The sequence below is a fragment of the Triturus cristatus genome, chromosome 4_1, assembly GCF_964204655.1.
Source record: "Triturus cristatus chromosome 4_1, aTriCri1.1, whole genome shotgun sequence".
Classification (NCBI taxonomy): domain Eukaryota; kingdom Metazoa; phylum Chordata; class Amphibia; order Caudata; family Salamandridae; genus Triturus; species Triturus cristatus.
The window spans coordinates 294,023,197-294,045,151 of record NC_140585.1 but is presented as its reverse complement, the minus strand read 5'-3'; the positions used below and the strand labels follow the sequence as shown (position 1 = coordinate 294,045,151).

The 21,955-nt window shown below is 44.6% G+C and overlaps 6 non-coding genes across 6 annotated transcripts; all 6 read right to left on the bottom strand.

Moving 5' to 3' along the window:
* Positions 1 to 2,348: 2,348 nt before the first annotated feature.
* LOC146854414 (signal recognition particle RNA) lies at positions 2,349 to 2,648 on the bottom strand. The gene has a single exon (XR_014959151.1).
* A 3,406-nt stretch (positions 2,649 to 6,054) lies between these two features.
* Positions 6,055 to 6,354, bottom strand: LOC146854413 (signal recognition particle RNA). Its single transcript, XR_014981583.1, has one exon.
* A 3,408-nt stretch (positions 6,355 to 9,762) lies between these two features.
* Positions 9,763 to 10,062, bottom strand: LOC146854412 (signal recognition particle RNA). Its single transcript, XR_014959150.1, has one exon.
* Positions 10,063 to 13,468: 3,406 nt separating this feature from the next.
* Positions 13,469 to 13,768, bottom strand: LOC146854411 (signal recognition particle RNA). The gene has a single exon (XR_014981582.1).
* Positions 13,769 to 17,176: 3,408 nt separating this feature from the next.
* LOC146854410 (signal recognition particle RNA) lies at positions 17,177 to 17,476 on the bottom strand. Its single transcript, XR_014981644.1, has one exon.
* A 3,407-nt stretch (positions 17,477 to 20,883) lies between these two features.
* On the bottom strand, positions 20,884 to 21,183 carry LOC146854409 (signal recognition particle RNA). Its single transcript, XR_014959103.1, has one exon.
* Between the last annotated feature and the right edge of the window lie 772 nt (positions 21,184 to 21,955).

Below are 21,955 nucleotides of genomic sequence, written 5' to 3'. Positions count from 1 at the left end.
AGAGGTTTGGCAGAGGCTAAAGTTAGATATAACCTTACTCTCTAAAGTGGTAGCTTGGTCGAGCAGTAAGGCAGTATCAGAGGACAGTGTAAAGCATTTGTTGCACACACTCAGTCAGCAAATGGTCTCACACACTCAATAACCGAACTCTAGGCCAATGGTTTATCTACAAAAAATATATGCTTGTTGTATTTTAGAACCAACAATAGGTATTAAAATATACTTTCTCAGAATGAGATGCTTTATATAAATACTTTTGCAATATGCAATTGACTTTTGTAGAAAGTTACAAGTGGTTGCAATAGGCAACAACATTTTAAACACAATAATGCATTGAGCTCAATGGAAGTTTCAAGTTATTTGCAACAGATTACTTTTAGGATTACTTTTGGATTTCCAGGACTGGATCCTAGATTCAGTCCTGGGTCAGTACTTGGAATCAAGTGATAAAAGTCGACTTAATTACTGTGATGATTTTTAGACAATATTTTGCTATTTTAAAAGTTGACAGAAAATATTTCATAGAAAACAGTCTAAGATTCCCTATGGCAGAAAATTCAAGTTGCAGGTATAGTATGTTCTCGTTACTTTTGTAATCCAGTACTGGGTGCCTAGACTCAGTACTGGGACCTTTATCCAAAACAGGTAAGTAATTACGTTTTCAGAAATTATACGATTTTTAAAGAATATTTAAAGTTTGCAGAAATTGACACTTAGAAGAAATTTCACAGAAAAACAGTCAATGATTTCCTATGGGAGAAAATTGGGTTACTGGTAAGTACAGTTGTAAGTATTTTTCAGAGTCAGTGCTGGGCACCAAGATCCAGCACTGGGAGCTCACCTAATAGCAGGTGAGTATTTTCGTTTTGGTTACTCGGCTGATTTTTGGTGAATATTTTAAGTTTTGAAAAGTCCACACTTGGAAGAAATTTCAGGAAAAACCAGTCAATGTTACCCTATGGAGAAGATTGAGTTATCGGTTTAAAGGTAAGTACTCGACTGGCAGAGTTAAGGTTCTGGGCATAGACTCAGGCGTCTCCCAGGGTCAGGTAGGTACAGTTGGTTCACCCTCAGCGGCACAAGGGTGGCCGGGTGCAGAGAGAGTTAGGCCCAATGTTATCCTATGAGAGGTAGGGGGGCCTTGGTTGGTGGCTGCTGACTAGCAGGCCACGTGGCTGTGGGAGCTGGGCTCCTGGTCACTTATCCAGGGCAAGTGGGGAAGTAGATAGATGTAGAGGTTGCACTGCCAGGGCCACTCGGACGGCTGGGTGCAGGGTGCTTTTGAGCATTCGGGCGCTCAATTGATTTGAATGGGAAATCTCTGGTTTAGAAAAAGACTGCAAGCTCGGGGGCGAAGATTCTTCAGGTGCCACCACCACTTCGAGAGGTAAGTTGGGTAGTTGGAGGATAGGTAGGTACCCCGGGATTGGGGACAGGGGGCCGCGGAGCGCCGGGTGCAGGGGTACCTTTTGGTGTCGGGAAATCTTACCCTCTGTTGATCGCGGTTGGGGGGGGCACCTGGTTCTGAGGCTGCAGGCTTCTTCAGGAGTGTCGAGGGAGGTCCTTTGGTGTCGGACTCGGGGTCACAGTCGCCGTGGGGTCGTCCTTGTGGTCTTTGTTCACTCTGGCACAGGCCAGGCTTGGTGGGTGCAGAGTGTGAAGGTTTCGCGGTTCCGGGCTGCTGCCAGGGATTAGAAGTAGATTTGAGTAGAGCCTCTACTCATGGGAGTCCCAGGGGTTTAGAGTCAAAAGGTAGCCAGGTCCTCCAGGGTTTGTGAGGTTGCTGGCCACAAGAGATGCCGGGTTGGAGCAGGAGCAGGTTCGAGGGTCGACAGGCCAGAGGCTCCAACGTTTGGGAGTTGCACAGCCCTCAGTCTTTTCATGTTTCGCTCAAAGAGTGAAGGGCCCTGTAATTTCTCCTTCTCATTCACATATGAAAAGAATGAGGGCTAATCAAAAAATGAATTAGAGCTGGACGTAGAAATGCAGCAGAAGGGCCAGCAAGCGCATTTCTAAGTTGCTCTATGAAGGATGCTTTTGTACTTGACAGATCAGTTTAATCCTACAGGTGCTCTAAAAGGAAGAATGCATTTGAGTCATCCTTGCTGAAAATCACACAGCCATTTATTCTAGGTTGCACTGAGTTTTCAGTCCTCTCCGCCTGCTAGCTTGTTGTTGCAATATGTCTCAATTCTGGAGAATTGTCTGCTATGCTGAAATGCGTGGCCCAGTTCAAATGTTCATCATATTTCCTGGAAAAATATCAAAAGGAAAACAAAGATTTGGTTTTGGGAAAATAATTTATTACACCTTGTAAAAATCAAAACTTTCACATTTGAGTCAAAAAAGAGAGGCTAGGTTTCACTATTTTGCTCAGGCTGTTTTACACGTACTGCTCACAGGTGCTGTCCTGCTACCAATGGGCATGGAAGCTTTGGCCTGCTCTGTTTCCAGCCTGGGTCGGTGCACCTCTCGTTACACAACCTGAAATTCTAGAGCTCCCTCTAGAACACCATATTGATGCCCAATGCAGCATGGACACCTGATCAACACAGCTGAGTGCAGCCCAGAACCCCTGAGCTCAAGCAATCCACAAGCCTCTGCCTCCCAAGTAACTAGGACAACAGGCACACGCCACCTTGCCCGGCAAACACTGCAGCTGTCCTAATGATGAAATGCATTCCATAAGTAAGGATAATGATAAAGTAAGGTGGAATGAATTGATGGTTTACCAACCATGTTTCAAGAAAATCAATTTCACTATCCTTCAAAGAAAGGAAAAAAATGTCTTATCAAGAAGCAGTGTGAATATGGGAAGGGCCTTTAAAAAAGATGTGGAGTTTCCTAAAGTAAAAAAGAGGGTTGAACTGATTGAAGGGAGAGAGGAAGTAGGGTCGGAAAGATTGTGACGGGGAAGTGAATACAACATAAATACTAGTATTTAGAGAGTGAGAGACAGGTAGAGGGACAGAAGGGAAAGGAGAATGAGAGTGAGAGAGAAGAGCCAGGTTAGGGCTGAGTTTCTCTTTATCTGCCATTGACTCCCTGTAGAAGCTTGCCGGCACAATTTAGGCTGTCCTGTAGGCTTCCCTTGTTATGCCGAGCCAGCCAATATTGAGAAAAATAGCATGGGTCACAATGATGGAACTCGTCTGCAACATCGGAAGTTTTAAAGTAGTATGGAGTGGGAGGGCTAGAAGAGTTACCATAAAGAATGAATACACGTCATTCTGTTCTCTAGCCTCAACAGCTGCAAGAGAGGAACTCCTGCTGGCCAAGAAGACCAATGTCAGTTCAGCTTGAACAGGTGAAAGCATGCCTGATTCTGCAAAGGTATGAGATTACACTTTTGCGTCAGAGGTGGTCAGGGGCTATTGCACATTAGGAAACCGTTTATTGAGGTCCAGTTGGATTACTCTATCTTCTACCACCTCAAAATCAGCTGCTCATGCAGTGTTCTATACCGATGAGCATTTTGGTCCTCCCTGCCCCTTCCAGCTAGTGGGTCCCCTGACTAGGGAAAGTGATTCGAACAGATTTGCATATCTTTTCATAGGAGACTTCTTGACTTATTTTATACTGTGCCAAATCAAGGTAGATTGAGTAATGATCTTGACAGACCTATATTGGAGAACTGCAGTGTGAGAAAGTGGCTCTGTATATACTGTTCCCAAATAGATACAGGGTGTACAGAGTCTACAGTCCCCAGAGGTTTGGCAGAGGCTAAAGTTAGATATAACCTTACTCTCTAAAGTGGTAGCTTGGTCAAGCAGTAAGGCAGTATCAGAGGACAGTGTAAAGCATTTGTTGCACACACTCAGTCTGCAAATGGTCTCACACACTCAATAACTGAACTCTAGGCCAATGGTTTATCTACAAAAAATATATGCTTGTTTTATTTTAGTACCAACAATAGGTATTAAAATATACTTTCTCAGAATGAGATGCTTTATATAAATACTTTTGCAATATGCAATTGACTTTTGTAGAGAGTTACAAGTGGTTGCAATAGGCAACAAAATTTTAAACTCAATAATGCATTGAGCTCAATGGAAGTTTCAAGTTATTTGCAACAGATTACTTTTAGGATTACTTTTGGATTTCCAGGACTGGATCCTAGATTCAGTCCTGGGTCAGTACTTGGAATCAAGTGATAAAAGTCGACTTAATTACTGTGATGATTTTTAGACAATATTTTGCTATTTTAAAAGTTGACAGAAAATATTTCATAGAAAACAGTCTAAGATTCCCTATGGCAGAAAATTCAAGTTGCAGGTATAGTATGTTCTCGTTACTTTTGTAATCCAGTACTGGGTGCCTAGACTCAGTACTGGGACCTTTATCCAAAACAGGTAAGTAATTACGTTTTCAGAAATTATACGATTTTTAAAGAATATTTAAAGTTTGCAGAAATTGACACTTAAAAGAAATTTCACAGAAAAACAGTCAATGATTTCCTATGGGAGAAAATTGGGTTACTGGTAAGTACAGTTGTAAGTATTTTTCAGAGTCAGTGCTGGGCACCAAGATCCAGCACTGGGAGCTCACCTAATAGCAGGTGAGTATTTTCGTTTTCGTTACTCGGCTGATTTTTGGTGAATATTTTAAGTTTTGAAAAGTCCACACTTGGAAGAAATTTCAGGAAAAACCAGCCAATGTTACCCTATGGAGAAGATTGAGTTATCGGTTTAAAGGTAAGTACTCGACTGGCAGAGTTAAGGTTCTGGGCATAGACTCAGGCGTCTCCCAGGGTCAGGTAGGTACAGTTGGTTCACCCTCAGCGGCACAAGGGCGGCCGGGTGCAGAGAGAGTTAGGCCCAATGTTATCCTATGAGAGGTAGGGGGGCCTTGGTTGGTGGCTGCTGACTAGCAGGCCACGTGGCTGTGGGAGCTGGGCTCCTGGTCACTTATCCAGGGCAAGTGGGGAAGTAGATAGATGTAGAGGTTGCACTGCCAGGGCCACTCGGACGGCTGGGTGCAGGGTGCTTTTGAGCATTCGGGCGCTCAATTGATTTGAATGGGAAATCTCTGGTTTAGAAAAAGACTGCAAGCTCGGGGACGAAGATTCTTCAGGTGCCACCACCACTTCGAGAGGTAAGTTGGGTAGTTGGAGGATAGGTAGGTACCCCGGGATTGGGCACAGGGGGCCGCGGAGCGCCGGGTGCAGGGGTACCTTTTGGTGTCGGGAAATCTTACCCTCTGTTGATCGCGGTTGGGGGGGCACCTGGTTCTGAGGCTGCAGGCTTCTTCAGGAGTGTCGAGGGAGGTCCTTGGGTGCCGGACTCGGGGTCACAGTCGCCGTGGGGTCGTCCTTGTGGTCTTTGTTCACTCTGGCACAGGCCAGGCTTGGTGGGTGCAGAGTGTGAAGGGTTCGCGGTTCCGGGCTGCTGCCAGGGATTAGAAGTAGATTTGAGTAGAGCCTCTACTCATGGGAGTCCCAGGGGTTTAGAGTCAAAAGGTAGCCAGGTCCTCCAGGGTTTGTGAGGTTGCTGGCCACAAGAGATGCCGGGTTGGAGCAGGAGCAGGTTCGAGGGTCGACAGGCCAGAGGCTCCAACGTTTGGGAGTTGCACAGCCCTCAGTCTTTTCATGTTTCGCTCAAAGAGTGAAGGGCCCTGTAATTTCTCCTTCTCATTCACATATGAAAAGAATGAGGGCTAATCAAAAAATGAATTAGAGCTGGACGTAGAAATGCAGCAGAAGGGCCAGCAAGCGCATTTCTAAGTTGCTCTATGAAGGATGCTTTTGTACTTGACAGATCAGTTTAATCCTACAGGTGCTCTAAAAGGAAGAATGCATTTGAGTCATCCTTGCTTAAAATCACACAGCCATTTATTCTAGGTTGCACTGAGTTTTCAGTCCTCTCCGCCTGCTAGCTTGTTGTTGCAATATGTCTCAATTCTGGAGAATTGTCTGCTATGCTGAAATGCGTGGCCCAGTTCAAATGTTCATCATATTTCCTGGAAAAATATCAAAAGGAAAACAAAGATTTGGTTTTGGGAAAATAATTTATTACACCTTGTAAAAATCAAAACTTTCAAATTTGTGTCAAAAAATTGAGGCTAGGTTTCACTATTTTGCTCAGGCTGTTTTACACGTACTGCTCACAGGTGCTGTCCTGCTACCAATGGGCATGGAAGCTTTGGCCTGCTCTGTTTCCAGCCTGGGTTGGTGCACCTCTCGTTACACAACCTGAAATTCTAGAGCTCCCTCTAGAACACCATATTGATGCCCAATGCAGCATGGACACCTGATCAACACAGCTGAGTGCAGCCCAGAACCCCTGAGCTCAAGCAATCCACAAGCCTCTGCCTCCCAAGTAACTAGGACAACAGGCACACGCCACCTTGCCCGGCAAACACTGCAGCTGTCCTAATGATGAAATGCATTCCATAAGTAAGGATAATGATAAAGTAAGGTGGAATGAATTGATGGTTTACCAACCATGTTTCAAGAAAATCAATTTCACTATCCTTCAAAGAAAGGAAAAAAATGTCTTATCAAGAAGCAGTGTGAATATGGGAAGGGCCTTTAAAAAAGATGTGGAGTTTCCTAAAGTAAAAAAGAGGGTTGAACTGATTGAAGGGAGAGAGGAAGTAGGGTCGGAAAGATTGTGACGGGGAAGTGAATACAACATAAATACTAGTATTTAGAGAGTGAGAGACAGGTAGAGGGACAGAAGGGAAAGGAGAGTGAGAGTGAGAGAGAAGAGCCAGGTTAGGGCTGAGTTTCTCTTTATCTGCCAGTGACTCCCTGTAGAAGCTTGCCGGCACAATTTAGGCTGTCCTGTAGGCATCCCTTGTTATGCCGAGCCAGCCAATATTGAGAAAAATAGCATGGGTCACAATGATGGAACTCGTCTGCAACATCGGAAGTTTTAAAGTAGTATGGAGTGGGAGGGCTAGAAGAGTTACCATAAAGAATGAATACACGTCATTCTGTTCTCTAGCCTCAACAGCTGCAAGAGAGGAACTCCTGCTGGCCAAGAAGACCAATGTCAGTTCAGCTTGAACAGGTGAAAGCATGCCTGATTCTGCAAAGGTATGAGATTACACTTTTGCGTCAGAGGTGGTCAGGGGCTATTGCACATTAGGAAACCGTTTATTGAGGTCCAGTTGGATTACTCTATCTTCTACCACCTCAAAATCAGCTGCTCATGCAGTGTTCTATACCGATGAGCTATTTTGGTCCTCCCTGCCCCTTCCAGCTAGTGGGTCCCCTGACTAGGGAAAGTGATTCGAACAGATTTGCATATCTTTTCATAGGAGACTTCTTGACCTATTTTATCCTGTGCCAAATCAAGGTAGATTGAGTAATGATCTTGACAGACCTATATTGGAGAACTGCAGTGTGAGAAAGTGGCTCTGTATATACTGTTCCCAAATAGGTACAGGGTGTACAGAGTCCACAGTCCCCAGAGGTTTGGCAGAGGCTAAAGTTAGATATAACCTTACTCTCTAAAGTGGTAGCTTGGTCGAGCAGTAAGGCAGTATCAGAGGACAGTGTAAAGCATTTGTTGCACACACTCAGTCAGCAAATGGTCTCACACACTCAATAACTGAACTCTAGGCCAATGGTTTATCTACAAAAAATATATGCTTGTTTTATTTTAGAACCAACAATAGGTATTAAAATATACTTTCTCAGAATGAGATGCTTTATATAAATACTTTTGCAATATGCAATTGACTTTTGTAGAAAGTTACAAGTGGTTGCAATAGGCAACAACATTTTAAACACAATAATGCATTGAGCTCAATGGAAGTTTCAAGTTATTTGCAACAGATTACTTTTAGGATTACTTTTGGATTTCCAGGACTGGATCCTAGATTCAGTCCTGGGTCAGTACTTGGAATCAAGTGATAAAAGTCGACTTAATTACTGTGATGATTTTTAGACAATATTTTGCTATTTTAAAAGTTGACAGAAAATATTTCATAGAAAACAGTCTAAGATTCCCTATGGCAGAAAATTCAAGTTGCAGGTATAGTATGTTCTCGTTACTTTTGTAATCCAGTACTGGGTGCCTAGACTCAGTACTGGGACCTTTATCCAAAACAGGTAAGTAATTACGTTTTCAGAAATTATACGATTTTTAAAGAATATTTAAAGTTTGCAGAAATTGACACTTAGAAGAAATTTCACAGAAAAACAGTCAATGATTTCCTATGGGAGAAAATTGGGTTACTGGTAAGTACAGTTGTAAGTATTTTTCAGAGTCAGTGCTGGGCACCAAGATCCAGCACTGGGAGCTCACCTAATAGCAGGTGAGTATTTTCGTTTTCGTTACTCGGCTGATTTTTGGTGAATATTTTAAGTTTTGAAAAGTCCACACTTGGAAGAAATTTCAGGAAAAACCAGTCAATGTTACCCTATGGAGAAGATTGAGTTATCGGTTTAAAGGTAAGTACTCGACTGGCAGAGTTAAGGTTCTGGGCATAGACTCAGGCGTCTCCCAGGGTCAGGTAGGTACAGTTGGTTCACCCTCAGCGGCACAAGGGTGGCCGGGTGCAGAGAGAGTTAGGCCCAATGTTATCCTATGAGAGGTAGGGGGGCCTTGGTTGGTGGCTGCTGACTAGCAGGCCACGTGGCTGTGGGAGCTGGGCTCCTGGTCACTTATCCAGGGCAAGTGGGGAAGTAGATAGATGTAGAGGTTGCACTGCCAGGGCCACTCGGACGGCTGGGTGCAGGGTGCTTTTGAGCATTCGGGCGCTCAATTGATTTGAATGGGAAATCTCTGGTTTAGAAAAAGACTGCAAGCTCGGGGGCGAAGATTCTTCAGGTGCCACCACCACTTCGAGAGGTAAGTTGGGTAGTTGGAGGATAGGTAGGTACCCCGGGATTGGGGACAGGGGGCCGCGGAGCGCCGGGTGCAGGGGTACCTTTTGGTGTCGGGAAATCTTACCCTCTGTTGATCGCGGTTGGGGGGGGCACCTGGTTCTGAGGCTGCAGGCTTCTTCAGGAGTGTCGAGGGAGGTCCTTTGGTGTCGGACTCGGGGTCACAGTCGCCGTGGGGTCGTCCTTGTGGTCTTTGTTCACTCTGGCACAGGCCAGGTTTGGTGGGTGCAGAGTGTGAAGGTTTCGCGGTTCCGGGCTGCTGCCAGGGATTAGAAGTAGATTTGAGTAGAGCCTCTACTCATGGGAGTCCCAGGGGTTTAGAGTCAAAAGGTAGCCAGGTCCTCCAGGGTTTGTGAGGTTGCTGGCCACAAGAGATGCCGGGTTGGAGCAGGAGCAGGTTCGAGGGTCGACAGGCCAGAGGCTCCAACGTTTGGGAGTTGCACAGCCCTCAGTCTTTTCATGTTTCGCTCAAAGAGTGAAGGGCCCTGTAATTTCTCCTTCTCATTCACATATGAAAAGAATGAGGGCTAATCAAAAAATGAATTAGAGCTGGACGTAGAAATGCAGCAGAAGGGCCAGCAAGCGCATTTCTAAGTTGCTCTATGAAGGATGCTTTTGTACTTGACAGATCAGTTTAATCCTACAGGTGCTCTAAAAGGAAGAATGCATTTGAGTCATCCTTGCTGAAAATCACACAGCCATTTATTCTAGGTTGCACTGAGTTTTCAGTCCTCTCCGCCTGCTAGCTTGTTGTTGCAATATGTCTCAATTCTGGAGAATTGTCTGCTATGCTGAAATGCGTGGCCCAGTTCAAATGTTCATCATATTTCCTGGAAAAATATCAAAAGGAAAACAAAGATTTGGTTTTGGGAAAATAATTTATTACACCTTGTAAAAATCAAAACTTTCACATTTGAGTCAAAAAAGAGAGGCTAGGTTTCACTATTTTGCTCAGGCTGTTTTACACGTACTGCTCACAGGTGCTGTCCTGCTACCAATGGGCATGGAAGCTTTGGCCTGCTCTGTTTCCAGCCTGGGTCGGTGCACCTCTCGTTACACAACCTGAAATTCTAGAGCTCCCTCTAGAACACCATATTGATGCCCAATGCAGCATGGACACCTGATCAACACAGCTGAGTGCAGCCCAGAACCCCTGAGCTCAAGCAATCCACAAGCCTCTGCCTCCCAAGTAACTAGGACAACAGGCACACGCCACCTTGCCCGGCAAACACTGCAGCTGTCCTAATGATGAAATGCATTCCATAAGTAAGGATAATGATAAAGTAAGGTGGAATGAATTGATGGTTTACCAACCATGTTTCAAGAAAATCAATTTCACTATCCTTCAAAGAAAGGAAAAAAATGTCTTATCAAGAAGCAGTGTGAATATGGGAAGGGCCTTTAAAAAAGATGTGGAGTTTCCTAAAGTAAAAAAGAGGGTTGAACTGATTGAAGGGAGAGAGGAAGTAGGGTCGGAAAGATTGTGACGGGGAAGTGAATACAACATAAATACTAGTATTTAGAGAGTGAGAGACAGGTAGAGGGACAGAAGGGAAAGGAGAATGAGAGTGAGAGAGAAGAGCCAGGTTAGGGCTGAGTTTCTCTTTATCTGCCATTGACTCCCTGTAGAAGCTTGCCGGCACAATTTAGGCTGTCCTGTAGGCTTCCCTTGTTATGCCGAGCCAGCCAATATTGAGAAAAATAGCATGGGTCACAATGATGGAACTCGTCTGCAACATCGGAAGTTTTAAAGTAGTATGGAGTGGGAGGGCTAGAAGAGTTACCATAAAGAATGAATACACGTCATTCTGTTCTCTAGCCTCAACAGCTGCAAGAGAGGAACTCCTGCTGGCCAAGAAGACCAATGTCAGTTCAGCTTGAACAGGTGAAAGCATGCCTGATTCTGCAAAGGTATGAGATTACACTTTTGCGTCAGAGGTGGTCAGGGGCTATTGCACATTAGGAAACCGTTTATTGAGGTCCAGTTGGATTACTCTATCTTCTACCACCTCAAAATCAGCTGCTCATGCAGTGTTCTATACCGATGAGCATTTTGGTCCTCCCTGCCCCTTCCAGCTAGTGGGTCCCCTGACTAGGGAAAGTGATTCGAACAGATTTGCATATCTTTTCATAGGAGACTTCTTGACTTATTTTATACTGTGCCAAATCAAGGTAGATTGAGTAATGATCTTGACAGACCTATATTGGAGAACTGCAGTGTGAGAAAGTGGCTCTGTATATACTGTTCCCAAATAGATACAGGGTGTACAGAGTCTACAGTCCCCAGAGGTTTGGCAGAGGCTAAAGTTAGATATAACCTTACTCTCTAAAGTGGTAGCTTGGTCAAGCAGTAAGGCAGTATCAGAGGACAGTGTAAAGCATTTGTTGCACACACTCAGTCTGCAAATGGTCTCACACACTCAATAACTGAACTCTAGGCCAATGGTTTATCTACAAAAAATATATGCTTGTTTTATTTTAGTACCAACAATAGGTATTAAAATATACTTTCTCAGAATGAGATGCTTTATATAAATACTTTTGCAATATGCAATTGACTTTTGTAGAGAGTTACAAGTGGTTGCAATAGGCAACAAAATTTTAAACTCAATAATGCATTGAGCTCAATGGAAGTTTCAAGTTATTTGCAACAGATTACTTTTAGGATTACTTTTGGATTTCCAGGACTGGATCCTAGATTCAGTCCTGGGTCAGTACTTGGAATCAAGTGATAAAAGTCGACTTAATTACTGTGATGATTTTTAGACAATATTTTGCTATTTTAAAAGTTGACAGAAAATATTTCATAGAAAACAGTCTAAGATTCCCTATGGCAGAAAATTCAAGTTGCAGGTATAGTATGTTCTCGTTACTTTTGTAATCCAGTACTGGGTGCCTAGACTCAGTACTGGGACCTTTATCCAAAACAGGTAAGTAATTACGTTTTCAGAAATTATACGATTTTTAAAGAATATTTAAAGTTTGCAGAAATTGACACTTAAAAGAAATTTCACAGAAAAACAGTCAATGATTTCCTATGGGAGAAAATTGGGTTACTGGTAAGTACAGTTGTAAGTATTTTTCAGAGTCAGTGCTGGGCACCAAGATCCAGCACTGGGAGCTCACCTAATAGCAGGTGAGTATTTTCGTTTTCGTTACTCGGCTGATTTTTGGTGAATATTTTAAGTTTTGAAAAGTCCACACTTGGAAGAAATTTCAGGAAAAACCAGCCAATGTTACCCTATGGAGAAGATTGAGTTATCGGTTTAAAGGTAAGTACTCGACTGGCAGAGTTAAGGTTCTGGGCATAGACTCAGGCGTCTCCCAGGGTCAGGTAGGTACAGTTGGTTCACCCTCAGCGGCACAAGGGCGGCCGGGTGCAGAGAGAGTTAGGCCCAATGTTATCCTATGAGAGGTAGGGGGGCCTTGGTTGGTGGCTGCTGACTAGCAGGCCACGTGGCTGTGGGAGCTGGGCTCCTGGTCACTTATCCAGGGCAAGTGGGGAAGTAGATAGATGTAGAGGTTGCACTGCCAGGGCCACTCGGACGGCTGGGTGCAGGGTGCTTTTGAGCATTCGGGCGCTCAATTGATTTGAATGGGAAATCTCTGGTTTAGAAAAAGACTGCAAGCTCGGGGACGAAGATTCTTCAGGTGCCACCACCACTTCGAGAGGTAAGTTGGGTAGTTGGAGGATAGGTAGGTACCCCGGGATTGGGCACAGGGGGCCGCGGAGCGCCGGGTGCAGGGGTACCTTTTGGTGTCGGGAAATCTTACCCTCTGTTGATCGCGGTTGGGGGGGCACCTGGTTCTGAGGCTGCAGGCTTCTTCAGGAGTGTCGAGGGAGGTCCTTGGGTGCCGGACTCGGGGTCACAGTCGCCGTGGGGTCGTCCTTGTGGTCTTTGTTCACTCTGGCACAGGCCAGGCTTGGTGGGTGCAGAGTGTGAAGGGTTCGCGGTTCCGGGCTGCTGCCAGGGATTAGAAGTAGATTTGAGTAGAGCCTCTACTCATGGGAGTCCCAGGGGTTTAGAGTCAAAAGGTAGCCAGGTCCTCCAGGGTTTGTGAGGTTGCTGGCCACAAGAGATGCCGGGTTGGAGCAGGAGCAGGTTCGAGGGTCGACAGGCCAGAGGCTCCAACGTTTGGGAGTTGCACAGCCCTCAGTCTTTTCATGTTTCGCTCAAAGAGTGAAGGGCCCTGTAATTTCTCCTTCTCATTCACATATGAAAAGAATGAGGGCTAATCAAAAAATGAATTAGAGCTGGACGTAGAAATGCAGCAGAAGGGCCAGCAAGCGCATTTCTAAGTTGCTCTATGAAGGATGCTTTTGTACTTGACAGATCAGTTTAATCCTACAGGTGCTCTAAAAGGAAGAATGCATTTGAGTCATCCTTGCTTAAAATCACACAGCCATTTATTCTAGGTTGCACTGAGTTTTCAGTCCTCTCCGCCTGCTAGCTTGTTGTTGCAATATGTCTCAATTCTGGAGAATTGTCTGCTATGCTGAAATGCGTGGCCCAGTTCAAATGTTCATCATATTTCCTGGAAAAATATCAAAAGGAAAACAAAGATTTGGTTTTGGGAAAATAATTTATTACACCTTGTAAAAATCAAAACTTTCAAATTTGTGTCAAAAAATTGAGGCTAGGTTTCACTATTTTGCTCAGGCTGTTTTACACGTACTGCTCACAGGTGCTGTCCTGCTACCAATGGGCATGGAAGCTTTGGCCTGCTCTGTTTCCAGCCTGGGTTGGTGCACCTCTCGTTACACAACCTGAAATTCTAGAGCTCCCTCTAGAACACCATATTGATGCCCAATGCAGCATGGACACCTGATCAACACAGCTGAGTGCAGCCCAGAACCCCTGAGCTCAAGCAATCCACAAGCCTCTGCCTCCCAAGTAACTAGGACAACAGGCACACGCCACCTTGCCCGGCAAACACTGCAGCTGTCCTAATGATGAAATGCATTCCATAAGTAAGGATAATGATAAAGTAAGGTGGAATGAATTGATGGTTTACCAACCATGTTTCAAGAAAATCAATTTCACTATCCTTCAAAGAAAGGAAAAAAATGTCTTATCAAGAAGCAGTGTGAATATGGGAAGGGCCTTTAAAAAAGATGTGGAGTTTCCTAAAGTAAAAAAGAGGGTTGAACTGATTGAAGGGAGAGAGGAAGTAGGGTCGGAAAGATTGTGACGGGGAAGTGAATACAACATAAATACTAGTATTTAGAGAGTGAGAGACAGGTAGAGGGACAGAAGGGAAAGGAGAGTGAGAGTGAGAGAGAAGAGCCAGGTTAGGGCTGAGTTTCTCTTTATCTGCCAGTGACTCCCTGTAGAAGCTTGCCGGCACAATTTAGGCTGTCCTGTAGGCATCCCTTGTTATGCCGAGCCAGCCAATATTGAGAAAAATAGCATGGGTCACAATGATGGAACTCGTCTGCAACATCGGAAGTTTTAAAGTAGTATGGAGTGGGAGGGCTAGAAGAGTTACCATAAAGAATGAATACACGTCATTCTGTTCTCTAGCCTCAACAGCTGCAAGAGAGGAACTCCTGCTGGCCAAGAAGACCAATGTCAGTTCAGCTTGAACAGGTGAAAGCATGCCTGATTCTGCAAAGGTATGAGATTACACTTTTGCGTCAGAGGTGGTCAGGGGCTATTGCACATTAGGAAACCGTTTATTGAGGTCCAGTTGGATTACTCTATCTTCTACCACCTCAAAATCAGCTGCTCATGCAGTGTTCTATACCGATGAGCTATTTTGGTCCTCCCTGCCCCTTCCAGCTAGTGGGTCCCCTGACTAGGGAAAGTGATTCGAACAGATTTGCATATCTTTTCATAGGAGACTTCTTGACCTATTTTATCCTGTGCCAAATCAAGGTAGATTGAGTAATGATCTTGACAGACCTATATTGGAGAACTGCAGTGTGAGAAAGTGGCTCTGTATATACTGTTCCCAAATAGGTACAGGGTGTACAGAGTCCACAGTCCCCAGAGGTTTGGCAGAGGCTAAAGTTAGATATAACCTTACTCTCTAAAGTGGTAGCTTGGTCGAGCAGTAAGGCAGTATCAGAGGACAGTGTAAAGCATTTGTTGCACACACTCAGTCAGCAAATGGTCTCACACACTCAATAACTGAACTCTAGGCCAATGGTTTATCTACAAAAAATATATGCTTGTTTTATTTTAGAACCAACAATAGGTATTAAAATATACTTTCTCAGAATGAGATGCTTTATATAAATACTTTTGCAATATGCAATTGACTTTTGTAGAAAGTTACAAGTGGTTGCAATAGGCAACAACATTTTAAACACAATAATGCATTGAGCTCAATGGAAGTTTCAAGTTATTTGCAACAGATTACTTTTAGGATTACTTTTGGATTTCCAGGACTGGATCCTAGATTCAGTCCTGGGTCAGTACTTGGAATCAAGTGATAAAAGTCGACTTAATTACTGTGATGATTTTTAGACAATATTTTGCTATTTTAAAAGTTGACAGAAAATATTTCATAGAAAACAGTCTAAGATTCCCTATGGCAGAACATTCAAGTTGCAGGTATAGTATGTTCTCGTTACTTTTGTAATCCAGTACTGGGTGCCTAGACTCAGTACTGGGACCTTTATCCAAAACAGGTAAGTAATTACGTTTTCAGAAATTATACGATTTTTAAAGAATATTTAAAGTTTGCAGAAATTGACACTTAGAAGAAATTTCACAGAAAAACAGTCAATGATTTCCTATGGGAGAAAATTGGGTTACTGGTAAGTACAGTTGTAAGTATTTTTCAGAGTCAGTGCTGGGCACCAAGATCCAGCACTGGGAGCTCACCTAATAGCAGGTGAGTATTTTCGTTTTCGTTACTCGGCTGATTTTTGGTGAATATTTTAAGTTTTGAAAAGTCCACACTTGGAAGAAATTTCAGGAAAAACCAGTCAATGTTACCCTATGGAGAAGATTGAGTTATCGGTTTAAAGGTAAGTACTCGACTGGCAGAGTTAAGGTTCTGGGCATAGACTCAGGCGTCTCCCAGGGTCAGGTAGGTACAGTTGGTTCACCCTCAGCGGCACAAGGGTGGCCGGGTGCAGAGAGAGTTAGGCCCAATGTTATCCTATGAGAGGTAGGGGGGCCTTGGTTGGTGGCTGCTGACTAGCAGGCCACGTGGCTGTGGGAGCTGGGCTCCTGGTCACTTATCCAGGGCAAGTGGGGAAGTAGATAGATGTAGAGGTTGCACTGCCAGGGCCACTCGGACGGCTGGGTGCAGGGTGCTTTTGAGCATTCGGGCGCTCAATTGATTTGAATGGGAAATCTCTGGTTTAGAAAAAGACTGCAAGCTCGGGGGCGAAGATTCTTCAGGTGCCACCACCACTTCGAGAGGTAAGTTGGGTAGTTGGAGGATAGGTAGGTACCCCGGGATTGGGGACAGGGGGCCGCGGAGCGCCGGGTGCAGGGGTACCTTTTGGTGTCGGGAAATCTTACCCTCTGTTGATCGCGGTTGGGGGGGGCACCTGGTTCTGAGGCTGCAGGCTTCTTCAGGAGTGTCGAGGGAGGTCCTTTGGTGTCGGACTCGGGGTCACAGTCGCCGTGGGGTCGTCCTTGTGGTCTTTGTTCACTCTGGCACAGGCCAGGCTTGGTGGGTGCAGAGTGTGAAGGTTTCGCGGTTCCGGGCTGCTGCCAGGGATTAGAAGTAGATTTGAGTAGAGCCTCTACTCATGGGAGTCCCAGGGGTTTAGAGTCAAAAGGTAGCCAGGTCCTCCAGGGTTTGTGAGGTTGCTGGCCACAAGAGATGCCGGGTTGGAGCAGGAGCAGGTTCGAGGGTCGACAGGCCAGAGGCTCCAACGTTTGGGAGTTGCACAGCCCTCAGTCTTTTCATGTTTCGCTCAAAGAGTGAAGGGCCCTGTAATTTCTCCTTCTCATTCACATATGAAAAGAATGAGGGCTAATCAAAAAATGAATTAGAGCTGGACGTAGAAATGCAGCAGAAGGGCCAGCAAGCGCATTTCTAAGTTGCTCTATGAAGGATGCTTTTGTACTTGACAGATCAGTTTAATCCTACAGGTGCTCTAAAACGAAGAATGCATTTGAGTCATCCTTGCTGAAAATCACACAGCCATTTATTCTAGGTTGCACTGAGTTTTCAGTCCTCTCCGCCTGCTAGCTTGTTGTTGCAATATGTCTCAATTCTGGAGAATTGTCTGCTATGCTGAAATGCGTGGCCCAGTTCAAATGTTCATCATATTTCCTGGAAAAATATCAAAAGGAAAACAAAGATTTGGTTTTGGGAAAATAATTTATTACACCTTGTAAAAATCAAAACTTTCACATTTGAGTCAAAAAAGAGAGGCTAGGTCTCACTATTTTGCTCAGGCTGTTTTACACGTACTGCTCACAGGTGCTGTCCTGCTACCAATGGGCATGGAAGCATTGGCCTGCTCTGTTTCCAGCCTGGGTCGGTGCACCTCTCGTTACACAACCTGAAATTCTAGAGCTCCCTCTAGAACACCATATTGATGCCCAATGCAGCATGGACACCTGGTCAATACAGCTGAGTGCAGCCCAGAACCCCTGAGCTCAAGCAATCCACAAACCTCTGCCTCCCAAGTAACTAGGACAACAGGCACACGCCACCTTGCCCGGCAAACACTGCAGCTGTCCTAATGATGAAATGCATTCCATAAGTAAGGATAATGATAAAGTAAGGTGGAATGAATTGATGGTTTACCAACCATGTTTCAAGAAAATCAATTTCACTATCCTTCAAAGAAAGGAAAAAAATGTCTTATCAAGAAGCAGTGTGAATATGGGAAGGGCCTTTAAAAAAGATGTGGAGTTTCCTAAAGTAAAAAAGAGGGTTGAACTGATTGAAGGGAGAGAGGAAGTAGGGTCGGAAAGATTGTGACGGGGAAGTGAATACAACATAAATACTAGTATTTAGAGAGTGAGAGACAGGTAGAGGGACAGAAGGGAAAGGAGAGTGAGAGTGAGAGAGAAGAGCCAGGTTAGGGCTGAGTTTCTCTTTATCTGCCAGTGACTCCCTGTAGAAGCTTGCCGGCACAATTTAGGCTGTCCTGTAGGCATCCCTTGTTATGCCGAGCCAGCCAATATTGAGAAAAATAGCATGGGTCACAATGATGGAACTCGTCTGCAACATCGGAAGTTTTAAAGTAGTATGGAGTGGGAGGGCTAGAAGAGTTACCATAAAGAATGAATACACGTCATTCTGTTCTCTAGCCTCAACAGCTGCAAGAGAGGAACTCCTGCTGGCCAAGAAGACCAATGTCAGTTCAGCTTGAACAGGTGAAAGCATGCCTGATTCTGCAAAGGTATGAGATTACACTTTTGCGTCAGAGGTGGTCAGGGGCTATTGCACATTAGGAAACCGTTTATTGAGGTCCAGTTGGATTACTCTATCTTCTACCACCTCAAAATCAGCTGCTCATGCAGTGTTCTATACCGATGAGCTATTTTGGTCCTCCCTGCCCCTTCCAGCTAGTGGGTCCCCTGACTAGGGAAAGTGATTCGAACAGATTTGCATATCTTTTCATAGGAGACTTCTTGACCTATTTTATCCTGTGCCAAATCAAGGTAGATTGAGTAATGATCTTGACAGACCTATATTGGAGAACTGCAGTGTGAGAAAGTGGCTCTGTATATACTGTTCCCAAATAGGTACAGGGTGTACAGAGTCCACAGTCCCCAGAGGTTTGGCAGAGGCTAAAGTTAGATATAACCTTACTCTCTAAAGTGGTAGCTTGGTCTAGCAGTAAGGCAGTATCAGAGGACAGTGTAAAGCATTTGTTGCACACACTCAGTCAGCAAATGGTCTCACACACTCAATAACCGAACTCTAGGCCAATGGTGTATCTACAAAAAATATATGCTTGTTGTATTTTAGAACCAACAATAGGTATTAAAATATACTTTCTCAGAATGAGATGCTTTATATAAATACTTTTGCAATATGCAATTGACTTTTGTAGAAAGTTACAAGTGGTTGCAATAGGCAACAACATTTTAAACACAATAATGCATTGAGCTCAATGGAAGTTTCAAGTTATTTGCAACAGATTACTTTTAGGATTACTTTTGGATTTCCAGGACTGGATCCTAGATTCAGTCCTGGGTCAGTACTTGGAATCAAGTGATAAAAGTCGACTTAATTACTGTGATGATTTTTAGACAATATTTTGCTATTTTAAAAGTTGACAGAAAATATTTCATAGAAAACAGTCTAAGATTCCCTATGGCAGAAAATTCAAGTTGCAGGCATAGTATGTTCTCGTTACTTTTGTAATCCAGTACTGGGTGCCTAGACTCAGTACTGGGACCTTTATCCAAAACAGGTAAGTAATTACGTTTTCAGAAATTATACGATTTTTAAAGAATATTTAAAGTTTGCAGAAATTGACACTTAGAAGAAATTTCACAGAAAAACAGTCAATGATTTCCTATGGGAGAAAATTGGGTTACTGGTAAGTACAGTTGTAAGTATTTTTCAGAGTCAGTGCTGGGCACCAAGATCCAGCACTGGGAGCTCACCTAATAGCAGGTGAGTATTTTCGTTTTGGTTACTCGGCTGATTTTTGGTGAATATTTTAAGTTTTGAAAAGTCCACACTTGGAAGAAATTTCAGGAAAAACCAGTCAATGTTACCCTATGGAGAAGATTGAGTTATCGGTTTAAAGGTAAGTACTCGACTGGCAGAGTTAAGGTTCTGGGCATAGACTCAGGCGTCTCCCAGGGTCAGGCAGGTACAGTTGGTTCACCCTCAGCGGCACAAGGGTGGCCGGGTGCAGAGAGAGTTAGGCCCAATGTTATCCTATGAGAGGTAGGGGGGCCTTGGTTGGTGGGTGCTGACTAGCAGGCCACGTGGCTGTGGGAGCTGTGCTCCTGGTCACTTATCCAGGGCAAGTGGGGAAGTAGATAGATGTAGAGGTTGCACTGCCAGGGCCACTCGGACGGCTGGGTGCAGGGTGCTTTTGAGCATTCGGGCGCTCAATTGATTTGAATGGGAAATCTGTGGTTTAGAAAAAGACTGCAAGCTCGGGGACGAAGATTCTTCAGGTGCCACCACCACTTCGAGAGGTAAGTTGGGTAGTTGGAGGATAGGTAGGTACCCGGGGATTGGGCACAGGGGGCCGCGGAGCGCCGGGTGCAGGGGTACCTTTTGGTGTTGGGAAATCTTACCCTCTGTTGATCGCGGTTGGGGGGGCACCTGGTTCTGAGGCTGCAGGCTTCTTCAGGAGTGTCGAGGGAGGTCCTTGGGTGCCGGACTCGGGGTCACAGTCGCCATGGGGTCGTCCTTGTGGTCTTTGTTCACTCTGGCACAGGCCAGGCTTGGTGGGTGCAGAGTGTGAAGGGTTCTCGGTTCCGGGCTGCTGCCAGGGATTAGAAGTAGACTTGAGTAGAGCCTCTACTCATGGGAGTCCCAGGGGTTTAGAGTCAAAAGGTAGCCAGGTCCTCCAGGGTTTGTGAGGTTGCTGGCCAGAAGAGATGCCGGGTTGGAGCAGGAGCAGGTTCGAGGGTCGACAGGCCAGAGGCTCCAACGTTTGGGAGTTGCACAGCCCTCAGTCTTTTCATGTTTCGCTCAAAGAGTGAAGGGCCCTGTAATTTCTCCTTCTCATTCACATATGAAAAGAATGAGGGCTAATCAAAAAATGAATTAGAGCTGGACGTAGAAATGCAGCAGAAGGGCCAGCAAGCGCATTTCTAAGTTGCTCTATGAAGGATGCTTTTGTACTTGACAGATCAGTTTAATCCTACAGGTGCTCTAAAAGGAAGAATGCATTTGAGTCATCCTTGCTGAAAATCACACAGCCATTTATTCTAGGTTGCACTGAGTTTTCAGTCCTCTCCGCCTGCTAGCTTGTTGTTGCAATATGTCTCAATTCTGGAGAATTGTCTGCTATGCTGAAATGCGTGGCCCAGTTCAAATGTTCATCATATTTCCTGGAAAAATATCAAAAGGAAAACAAAGATTTGGTTTTGGGAAAATAATTTATTACACCTTGTAAAAATCAAAACTTTCACATTTGAGTCAAAAAAGAGAGGCTAGGTCTCACTATTTTGCTCAGGCTGTTTTACACGTACTGCTCACAGGTGCTGTCCTGCTACCAATGGGCATGGAAGCTTTGGCCTGCTCTGTTTCCAGCCTGGGTCGGTGCACCTCTCGTTACACAACCTGAAATTCTAGAGCTCCCTCTAGAACACCATATTGATGCCCAATGCAGCATGGACACCTGATCAACACAGCTGAGTGCAGCCCAGAAACCCTGAGCTCAAGCAATCCACAAGCCTCTGCCTCCCAAGTAACTAGGACAACAGGCACACGCCACCTTGCCCGGCAAACACTGCAGCTGTCCTAATGATGAAATGCATTCCATAAGTAAGGATAATGATAAAGTAAGGTGGAATGAATTGATGGTTTACCAACCATGTTTCAAGAAAATCAATTTCACTATCCTTCAAAGAAAGGAAAAAAATGTCTTATCAAGAAGCAGTGTGAATATGGGAAGGGCCTTTAAAAAAGATGTGGAGTTTCCTAAAGTAAAAAAGAGGGTTGAACTGATTGAAGGGAGAGAGGAAGTAGGGTCGGAAAGATTGTGACGGGGAAGTGAATACAACATAAATACTAGTATTTAGAGAGTGAGAGACAGGTAGAGGGACAGAAGGGAAAGGAGAATGAGAGTGAGAGAGAAGAGCCAGGTTAGGGCTGAGTTTCTCTTTATCTGCCATTGACTCCCTGTAGAAGCTTGCCGGCACAATTTAGGCTGTCCTGTAGGCTTCCCTTGTTATGCCGAGCCAGCCAATATTGAGAAAAATAGCATGGGTCACAATGATGGAACTCGTCTGCAACATCGGAAGTTTTAAAGTAGTATGGAGTGGGAGGGCTAGAAGAGTTACCATAAAGAATGAATACACGTCATTCTGTTCTCTAGCCTCAACAGCTGCAAGAGAGGAACTCCTGCTGGCCAAGAAGACCAATGTCAGTTCAGCTTGAACAGGTGAAAGCATGCCTGATTCTGCAAAGGTATGAGATTACACTTTTGCGTCAGAGGTGGTCAGGGGCTATTGCACATTAGGAAACCGTTTATTGAGGTCCAGTTGGATTACTCTA